The following is a 9,177-nucleotide window of genomic DNA, read 5'->3' as shown; positions in this document are numbered from 1 at the left end:
TGCACTGGAAGCTGATTGGGTGTATTAGTTACTGTTCTCTTGGCTCTGACAGAATATACCTGGTAAAAGCAATTTAAGAGCTGGGTGTGGTGCGAGCCTATAACCTCAGCACTTTCAAGGTGGAGACAGGAAAATCAGGAGTTCAAATCAAGGTCAGACCTGGATATTATGAGTTCAAGAGTGACTTGGGCTACTTGAAAGTCTTCTCTATTAAAACAAAAAAAATGAGAGCCATTGCAGTACATTGAGCTCCATAGAGACAGCACCGGGGCGAGCGAGAGCCGGACGGGCACTGGGCGACTCTGTACCTCGCAGAGGAAATCAACTAAACATGGACAGAAGAGATCCTAAGAAGCCGAGAGGCAAAATGTCCTCATATGCATTCTTTGTGCAAACCTGCCGGGAGGAGCACAAGAAGAAGCACCTGGATGCTTCGGTCAACTTCTCAGAGTTCTCCAAGAAGTGCTCAGAGAAGTGGAAGACCATGTCTGCTAAAGAAAAGGGGAAATTTGAAGATGTGGCAAAGGCTGACAAGGCTCGTTATGAAAGAGAAATGAAAACCTACATCCCCCACAAAGGGGAGACCAAAAAGAAGTTCAAAGCCCCAGTGCCCCCAAGAGGCCTCCTTCGGCCTCTTCTTGTTCTGTTCTGAATACCTACCAAAAATCAAAGATGAGCACCCTGGCTTATCCATTGGTGATGTTGCAAAGAAACGAGGAGAGATGTGGACCAACACTGCCGCAGATGACAAGCAGCCCTATGGGAAGATGGCCGCCAAGCTGAAGGAGAAGTATGAGAAGGATATTGCTGCCTACAGAGCTAAAGGGAAACCTGATGCAGCGAAAAAGGGGGTGGTCAAGGCTGAGAAGAGCAAGAAAAAGAAGGAAGAGGAAGATGACGAGGAGGATGAAGAGGATAAGGAAAAGGAGGAAGAAGAAGAAGAAGAAGAAGAAGAAGAAGAAGAAGAAGAAGAAGAAGAAGAAGAAGAAGAAGAAGAAGAAGAAGTTGGTTCTAGCGCAGTTTTTTTTCTTGTCTATAAAGCATTTAACCCCCCTGTACACAACTCACTCCTTTTAAAGAAAAAAATTGAAATGTAAGGCTGTGTAAGATTTGTTTTTAAACTGTACAGTGTCTTTTTTGTATAGTTAACACACTACCGAGTGTGTCTTTAGCTAGCCCTGTCCTGGTGTTATTTTCAATAGCCACTAACCTTGCCTGGTACAGTCTGGAGTTGTAAATTGGCATGGAAATTAAAGCAGGTTCTTGTGCACAGCACAAATTAGTTATATATGGGGACAGTAGTTTGGTTTTTGGTTTCTTTCATTTTTCTTTTTTTTTTTCTTTTGGTTTTCTTTTGTTTTTTTTTCTTCCCATCTTCAGTTGTCTCTGATGCAGCTTATACAAAGGTAATTGTTGTTCTGTTAACTGAATACCACTCTGTAATTGCAAAAAAAAAAAAAAAATGGCGGGGTTGGGGATTTAGCTCAGTGTAGAGCGCATGCCTAGCAAGCGCAAGGCCCTGGGTTCGGTCCCCAGCTCCGAAAAAAAAGAAGAAAAAATGGCAGCTGTTTTGTTGACATTCTGAATGCTTCTAAGTAAATACAATTTTTTTTATTAAAAAAAAAAAGAGCAGAAGCGGGGGTAATGGAGGAATGCGTCAGTGTGACTTACGGATTGAGAGAGTACAGTGTGTCGTGGTGGGCAGCCCACGGCAGTGGGGACATGCTCACATCCGGGCAAGTTGAGATGCTGAGAAGTAGAGCAGAGCTGTGAGGCTCACAAGCCCACTGAGCCATTTCTTCCAGCAAGGCTCAGCCTAGGGTTTTCATCGTCTCCCAAGCAGCAAGTGTTCAAGGACATGAGCTGGGGTGGGGCCATTTCACAATCAAACCATAGCAGTGAAGGTTTTTGTGTTTGCTTATTTTAAGGCAGGGTGTCACTATTCTGCTCACATCAGTCTTGAACTTCTGAGGGGATCGTCCTGCCTAAGCCACTGACTGAGTGGCTGGAACTACAGGTCTTTCACTGTACATGGCGGGGGCTGACAGCTGTCTTGACTCAAACAGATCCTGAATGAATGTACATCATCTGACGTGGGTTAAGGACCAGGGCCTTGGGCCTATGGGAATACAAGGGTCAGGCTCAGCAATATGACAAAGCCTCCTCTAGTCTAGATGTGTAAAGCCCATGACTCCTGCCTGCACACAGCATCTGAGCTAAGCCCTCCCTTCTCTGCTGTGTGCAATAAAACCCAGAAGTTCCCGTTGTTGATCTGAGGCTGCTCCTCTCCATCCGGGTACAGCCCACTCAACCCCAGGCTTTCCATGCATACATCTGTATGTTGTTCTGTGCAGATCGCCTCTAATCCCTTCAGTGTCTGACTTTCTTCCTTTAACATCCCAGTCAGGTTTCTGGAATCCAGGCTATGGTGGTCAGGGTAAAGAAACTTGTGGGCTTTGACTGTTTTTATCTCTGGCCCAATTAATAGGGACCAGAAAGACAAAATCATACAACACACAATTTGCACACACAGGATGAACACATTTTGTGTAGAGAAATGGAGAATCTTCCAAAAATGGGTGTGTGTAACTTGGCTTAGTGTGTACTCGTTACTTGTATAGCTCCTGTGACTAAAATACATCTAAAGGCAACTTAAGGAAGCGTTGTTGAAGCTCACCGGTTCAGGGGACAGGATACATCATGGCAGGGAAATGTTAGGAGACAGCTGTTCACACTGTATGAGAATGGTGAATGAGAAATTCTTGGACTCAGTTCACTTTATCACACACACACACACACACACACACACACACACACACACCTCTTGAGAGAGAACATATTTATTAAGTCTCAAGGTCACTTTCTCCTTACTGCCCCCCATTAATTGGCCGGCAAATCAAGGAAGCCTAGAAGCTGTTAGCCTCCAACTGCAGAGCGTGATGTGTGGGTGATGCGCACAGTGTGTGCCCATGTTCCCACTGCTGCTCACAAGTGACTGTGCATTAGTCTCTCCATCCTAGAAACAGCGGCCTTCCTCAGCCTGATGAATCTGGGACTGGGAGCTCCAGGGGCCACATCAATGATGGATTGGGGTGGGGTAGAGGGAGCATGCTTTTACTGTCATTTGTTTGAGCACACTGTAGCTGTCTTCAGACACACCAGAAGAGGGCATCAAATCCCATGGCTGTGAGCCACCATGTGGTTGCTGGGAATTGAACTCAGGACCTCTGGAAGAGCAGTCAGTGGTCTCAACCACTGAGCCATCTCTCCAGTCCTGCTATTCCCCTTCTCAGTCACTCTGTGTATTTTTTACCTTCCTTTAGTGTTTTTAGTTTTGTTTTGTTTTGTTTTGTTTTGTTTTGTTTTGTTTTGTTTTGTTTTGTTTGAAGACCGTGTCTCACCGTAGCTATGGCTGTCCTGGAACTTGATATGTAGACTCCTCCTGCAATTATAGGAGTCGGCCACCAAGTTTGGTTCCTTGTAGTGTCTATTCTTGGTCATCTCTGCAGTTCTTTGGTGGCAATTTAGAGTTGCAGTTATTTTAGGGGAATGGGGCACAACCTCATAAAACTGGCCTGAACTGGCTATAGATGTCCCACATGCCTCCGTCTTCTGGTTGGCCTGTCTCTGTCTTTCAGATGCTTGGTGGGCTGGCTGGTTTTAGAGTTCTGAGACTTCAATGTAGAGACCCTAGGCTCTCTGTAACTCAGCTACTTCTCAGTGTCAACATTTGTTATCTCTGCCAGAACTGGAAGCCAGAGGCCTGTTTGTTCTCACAATAAAGATCAGAAACACAAGGGCGGTTTGGGAGACTGCCGAGAACAACGTTTTGCAACATTGACAGACGTAGTAAATAGGCTTCCAGGTGAGGCCTCCCAGACCCATCAGGAAAATTGTGTCAAACAACCTGCTCCAAGAAGGACACAGCATACAGCCATGCGAGAGACGTGGGAGGCTCGTGTGTGGATTCACCTCTGCACGTGCACACCAGGCTTCCAACAGGCTTCATGTGTGTACTTGTCTCAGGTCAAGTTTACCAATGGCACCGTACCAACCACAGGCTTTTTTTTTTTTTTTTTTTTTTTTTTTTGCTGAATCACAGGGGAAGTGCAGCACCTTCTGTCATCTAAAGTACTTTAAGGATTGTCATTGCTAAGCAGAAGTCTCCAAGCCAGTGCAAGTGAACAGCTGGAATACACTTGCCTCAGGCCATCTGAAGGTGCTCTGAGGATAATGCGGCTGGTCTCTAAAAAGAGAGGCTGCTAGGCTCTACTAGCTGTGGACTGAGCAAAGCTTACTTAGCTCACTTATGGGAAAGTAAACATTAAAGGGTGCTTACAAGAAAGACAATAGCACTACTTTTTTTTTTTTTTTTTTTTGAGTCAAGGTCTCTCTGTGCAACCATGGCTGTCCTGGAACTCACTCTGTAGATCAGGCTGGCCTCAAACTCACAGATAACTGCCTGCCTTTCCTAAGTGCTGGATTAAAGGCAAGCACCACCACCCAGTCCAATACTCATTTTCACGGCTGTGTTACACACCACATATTTGCTTCTCCACTAGTTAGTTGACTTTTGGTGGCTTTTATTTTTCAGCCGTTATGAATGTCTAGCTGTCAACAGTTATGTTCACGTTTGTGAGTCTAAGTTTACCTTTTTAGGAAGTCATCAGTAGGTTTTCTTTTCTTTTTTTTTGTAAATTTATTTGTTTTATGTATGTGAGTACACTGTCACTGTCTTCAGATACACCAGAAAAGGGCATCATTACAAATGGTCATGAGCCACCATGTGGTTGCTAGGAATTGAACTCAGGACCTGTGGAAGAGCAGTCAGTGCTCCTAACCACTGAGCCATCTCTCTAGCCCATCATCTGTAGGCTTTCTAAAGCAGCTATACCATCGAGCTTTTCTGTATGTCATATTTGGGCCAAATTTCACATGTTTGTGGCACTCAATTTTCTTGACAGTTGTTTCATTTTGGATTTTATTCCTGACTAGATAATTAAGATAATATTTTAGTATTTTCCAGCCAGGTACGATGATAGCATATACCATAATCAAAGTGCTAAAGAAGTAGACACAGAAGGATCATGAATTCAAGGTCATCCTCAGCTACAGTAAATTGGAGGCTAGCCTGGACTACATAAGAATGTGTCCCAAAATAACAACAGCAACAACAAGAACCAGAAAAACAACCTACAAAATCCGAGTGTAGATGCTTGCTTAACAGAGTCCTAGGTTTGATCCCAGTCAGTCCAGAAAACTGGGCATGCTGTTTCATGCCTATAATCCTAGCACTGGGGAACTAAAGGCAGGAGGATTAGAAGTTCAAAGTCATCCTTAGTTATGTGGTAAATTTGAATCCAGCCTGGGACACAAGAGACCCTTTTGCAAAAACAGCAAACAACAACAACAACAACAAAATACTCTTAAGTTTTTTTGTGGTCAGACATTTTCTTAGTTTGGTCTTTTCATTTTGAGGTAAGAGACAAGAAAGCTCCTGCCTTTAATTTTCAAGTGCATCCAGGTATCTCCATATATCATTAGCCTAAGGCTTATTCATATGTTGAGAAGAATTGGATTTTCTTTATTTGATGTGTATTATAAAATGTATAATAGATTCATTACAGGTCTGTGTACACTAAAAAGTTCTGGGCAAATTTGTAACTACAGTTCTAGGGGTATGTCTGGGGCTTGCCTGGCAGCCAGTCTACCAACCAGTGATCAGGTGACAGCTCCTGCCTCAAAAAGGAACACAGAGAGTGATATAGGAACACTGGAGCCCAGTCGGCATCCGCATCCTCCACATACATGGTCTCACACAGATAAGCACAGCCACTTGTGCACATGCAAGCATGTTTGTAACACACACTCACATTTACACATGCAAGCATGTCCATAACACACCCATGCACACACATATACACTCATGTACACACACATGCACATACATACACACATGCACATGCACGTGCACTTGCACATTCAAGCACACATACACACACATACACACAGCCTAGTACACAAATGCACACATACTCATTCATATGTAAGAATGTCCATAACATAAATGCATATACACATAGGCTCACACACACACACAGACACACATACACACATGCATGTCCATGAGCACATTGATGCACACTTGCACATGAACATGCAAACAACATTCACACAGACACATGAAAGCATGTTTATAACACACACACACACACACACACACACACACACAGAGTCACATTCTGTTTAACAAGTACCAGTACCAATTTCCTTCCTTCCTTCTTTTTTTTTTTTCTTTGTGTAGTCCTGGCTGTCCTAGAACTTGTTCTGTAGACTAGGTTGGTCTTGAACTCAGAGAGCCATCAGCCTCTGCCTCCCGAGTGCTCGGAGCAAAAGTGTGCACCATCGCCACTTGGCAAGCACCGGTTTTCATAGTCAAACACCCGATCCCCTGTCTTCTCATGCTTTATTTTTTGCCCTAATCTAGTCTGATTTTCTTCTTAGTTTTATACTGAAATGTGAAACTATGATGATAACACTTGATTTTCTTAACTACAATACAGATAGGATCTTATATCTCTTTTTTATTTATCCTTTTATTTTTCTTCTCTTCTTTTTCTTCATTTTTGTTTTAATTTATTTTTTCCTTTGAGACAGGTCCCTACTGGTATCCTCCTGGCCTTGAATCTGTAACTTTTTTTCACTTTACATTTTATTTGTGTGTGTGCATGTATACATGTGTGCATATGTGTGCATGCACATATGTGTGTATGTGTGCTTGCTCTTATTGTAGAGTGCATGTAGAGGTCAGAGAACAGCTGTCAGGAGTCAGTTTTCTTCTTTCACCTTCCTGGAGATCAAACTCAGGCCATCAGGCTTGGCAGTTAATACCCTTAAGCTCAAAGGATAAGTAATTTTCTTTTGGTTTAGTTTTGTTTCTTGGTGGTACTGAGGATTGATCCTGGGCCTTGTGCACAGTAGGCAATCGCTCTGCCTTTCAGCTGTAACTCCAGCCTGTACTTGGGATTCTCAGCCTGAGTCCTGGCTTAACAGATGATGGTTTGTGTGGAGGGTGTGGCCAAGTTGGAGTGGGTGTGGTCGTGTTGGAGTGGGTGTGGCCTTGTTGGAGTGGGTCACTGTGGGTGTGGGCTTGGAGACCCTCCTCCTAGGATGCTCAGTCTGTTCCTGGCTTCCTTCAGATGAAGATGTAGAACTCAGCTCCTCCGGTGCCATGCCTGCCTGGATGCTCCCGCCTTGATGATTATGGACTGAACCTCTGAACCTGTAAGCCAGTCCCAATTAAGAGTTGCCTTGGCTGTGGTGTCTGTTCACAGCAGTAAAACCCTAACTAAGACAACAGGCATGTGCCACCTCCCCTGGCTTAAGTTTGACTTTTGCAGGAAAGAAGAAGTGACCATTCACCTTTGATGTTCTCTTTGAGAGACATTTTTACTACCTACATTTTTTTTTAACCATATCTTGCTCTCCCTGTTAAATTATATAATTTCTATCTGCCAACATTTTTTCTTTAACACAATTATAAAATAGCCTCATCTAGGGGTTGGGGATTTAGCTCAGTGGTAGAGCGCTTGCCTAGCATGTGCAAGGCCCTGAGTTCAGTCCCCAGCTCCGAAAAAAAGAAAAAAAAAAAAAGAAGAAACAAACAAAATAGCCTCATCTAACTCATTTATATTTTCCATGCTAGCATCATCAAATATCTTAAAGATAAACATTACTGCTGGGCCATATCCATGTCAGAGCTCTGTGGTTCAGTCTCTAGCACAGAAAAAATATGTATATGGTGTGTGCGTGAGTGATGCATGTACATGTGCATGTGTGTATTTAGTGTGTTCATGTGTGTGCGCATGTGTATATGCTTGTATATGTAGTTTGCTCATGTGTGCATGCATGTGTGTGTATATGTGATATATATGTATATATACATATATATATATAGTGTGTGTGTATGTGTGTGTGTGTGTACGTGTATACACATATCTATGAGTGATGTCATGATCCTAAGCCCAGTACTTGGGGGGCAGACAGTCTGGGTTCACAGCAAGACTCTGTGGAGAAAAAAGTGAGCAAGTCAACAGAACAATTGGGCTAAGGAGATGGCTCTTGCAGAGAACCAGAACTCAGTTCCTGAACCCATGCCAGACATCTCACAACCGCCTGTAGCTACAGTTGTAAAGAGACCGGATACCCCTGTCCTCCTAGGTTACCTATACTCACATTAGCATACCAGGTTCCAAAGGCAGAAAGCACTGGCTTCAGTGGTGATTCATGTGATGGTGTTAGGTGTACTACATTTCTGCTTATTCAGGCTAGAGACTGGGTCGGTGTACCTGAAATCTGGCCCTCCTCTACAGGCATTGACTGACCTCACAGAGCTCTTTGAAGTTTGTCTGGGGTATTTAGGGTTCTCAGGAAACCAACCCTTTGGGTCTTTGGTCCTACACCAGTCTGTCCACCTCTTCCTAACATCGGATGACACGAAGCATCCTATGGCCTCAAGCTCCACCCATCCCTGCATAACCTTGCCAGTCCGCTGCCCTGCACCCTAGTGTCATGTCTCGGATCTAACACTTGGCTCTCAGTACCTGCTTTACTATTCCTCTTCAGGTGAATGGTTCATGTGATCTCGGCTGGGTCAGTTCAGGACCAGGGCAGCCGATCCTGCTGGTACTATCCCTCTACAGTCACACACTGGCAACCCGGCCAGCATGCTATCCCTACCTCCACTTTCCATTCTGACGCTGTACATGAACCTCTCCTGCAGCCGTGGTTTACAGTGATTGACCGGAGGCATTCATTCTCTTTATGAATTCTTCCTTGTGTTTTACCCCAGACAACTGGTCAGTCCTACTATAACCCCATTCCCACCTCTGCTCAGTAAAAGAGGGCCTGCTCATTATTACTGTTACATTGTCAGTGCAACTTCCTCATATTCTGGAAGGCTGCCTGCAACATCTTCCTTTCCTGCCCACTGAACGGCAGCATTCCAACCCAGGAGCTTGCCCCCTAAGCTTTAATATATTCAACCCGGAACACACCTGGATTTGGATTTAGGAGGATAGATATTGTTAAGGCAGTTAGTGCTGTGTGTGTGTGTGTGTGTGTGTGTGTGTGTGTGTGTGTGTGTGTGTGTGTGCATGCTGCCTGCCTGCCTGTCTG

The 9,177-nt window shown here is 44.2% G+C and overlaps 1 pseudogene; it reads left to right on the top strand.

The window, feature by feature from the left end:
* Positions 1 to 328: 328 nt before the first annotated feature.
* LOC148004743 (high mobility group protein B1 pseudogene) lies at positions 329 to 1,097 on the top strand (annotated as a pseudogene).
* The last annotated feature ends 8,080 nt before the right edge of the window (positions 1,098 to 9,177 follow it).

This window comes from Rattus norvegicus, chromosome 7 (genome assembly GCF_021556685.1).
Source record: "Rattus norvegicus strain SHRSP/BbbUtx chromosome 7, alternate assembly SHRSP_T2T, whole genome shotgun sequence".
Lineage (NCBI taxonomy): Eukaryota > Metazoa > Chordata > Mammalia > Rodentia > Muridae > Rattus > Rattus norvegicus.
This window is presented reverse-complemented; position numbering and strand designations above follow the sequence as displayed.